Here is a 1,608-nt window from a genome sequence, read left to right as displayed (position 1 = left end):
ACGGTCTGTGCATGTTTGTCTTTTTGCATCTCACGTTAATACGGTGGTTCTTAACCTGGGTTCGGTGAGTCGGCCTCAGGGGTTCGGCGGAGGTCAAAACACACCCGACTCATCGTGTAAATACAAACTTCTCCTTATCGGCGTGTTACGGATACGGCAACAGCTGACTGATTTGCAGGTGTGTAATTTGTTGTGAGTTTATGCACTGTGTTGGTTTTGTTGTTTGAACAAGGTGATGTTCATGCACGGTTCATTTTATGCACCAGTAAAAAAACATGGTAACACTTTAGTATGGGGAACATATTCACCATTAATTAGTTGCTTATTAACTAGTCATTGAGTACTTATTAATGCCTTATTCGGCATGGCCTTATTATAACCCTAACCAAATAACTCTAACTTAAGTCTTTATTACTTAGAATATGTTCCCCTAGTGTCCAAATAACTCTAAATTAAGTCTTTGTTACTTAGAGCAGTGGTTCTTAACCTGGGTTCGATCGAACCCTAGGGGTTCGGTGAGTTGGCCTCAGGTGTTCGGCGGAGCCTCCGCCGCGAAGGTCAAGACACACCCGACTCATCGTGTAAATAAAAACTTCTCCCTATCGGCGTATTATGGATGCCCCCAAACAATGTTCCCTCTAATTTTCCATATGCGTGGACCTACTTAGTGGCCTAGTGGTTAGAGTGTCCGCCCTGAGATGGGGAGGTTGTGAGTTCAAACCCCGGCCGAGTCATACCAAAGACTATAAAAATGGGACCCATTACCTCCCTGCTTGGCACTCAGCATCAAGGGTTGGAATTGGGGGGTTAAATCACCAAAAATGATACCCGGGCGTGGCACCGCTGCTGCGACTGCTCCCCTCACCTCCCAGGGGGTAAACAAGAGTGATGGGTCAAATGCATAGGACAAATTTCACCACGCCTAGTGTGTGACAATCATTGGTACTTTAACTTAGATGTGCACACCTGTCCCAAACCTGACTAAATACCAAGTTAATGACCCCAAAAGGGACAAGCGGTAGAAAATGGATGTTTTATTAGTAAAATCAAATGACAGCAGTCATTTCCATGGGATTATTTTCTAAAATAAGTGTTTTGGCCCACTTACAATGACAATAACAAAAAATATAGTTTTTCATACTAGTATTGTATGTCTGGGTGGGAGTCCTGCTTTGGAAATGTGTACCCCTTTCCGATATCACATTTACTTCCCACTAAAACATTCACATGTTGCACAATGAGATGTAAACATGGGATCATGTGTACATTCCTGTAACGTGATTGTAAAATATATCTTTATTAGTATTTTTTTAATATAATATTAATCATTTCATGATTAATATTTATAAATTAAGAAAAAAACATTTTATTTTTCACTAAAGAAGGGTTCGGTGAATGCGCATATGAAACTGGTGGGGTTCAGTACCTCCAACAAGGTTAAGAACCACTGCCCTAGTGTCCAAATAACTCTAAATTAAGTCTTTGTGACTTAGAATATGTTCCCCATACTAAAGTGTTACCAAAAACATATAACTTTGTCTTGAATTTGAGAAATGTATTTATTTTTTTTCACTAAAGAAGGGTTCGGTGAATGCGCATATGAAACTG

Source organism: Entelurus aequoreus, linkage group LG04 (genome assembly GCF_033978785.1).
Source record: "Entelurus aequoreus isolate RoL-2023_Sb linkage group LG04, RoL_Eaeq_v1.1, whole genome shotgun sequence".
NCBI classification, from domain to species: domain Eukaryota; kingdom Metazoa; phylum Chordata; class Actinopteri; order Syngnathiformes; family Syngnathidae; genus Entelurus; species Entelurus aequoreus.
The sequence above is the reverse complement of the archived record's forward strand: the minus strand, read 5'-3'. Positions refer to the sequence as shown.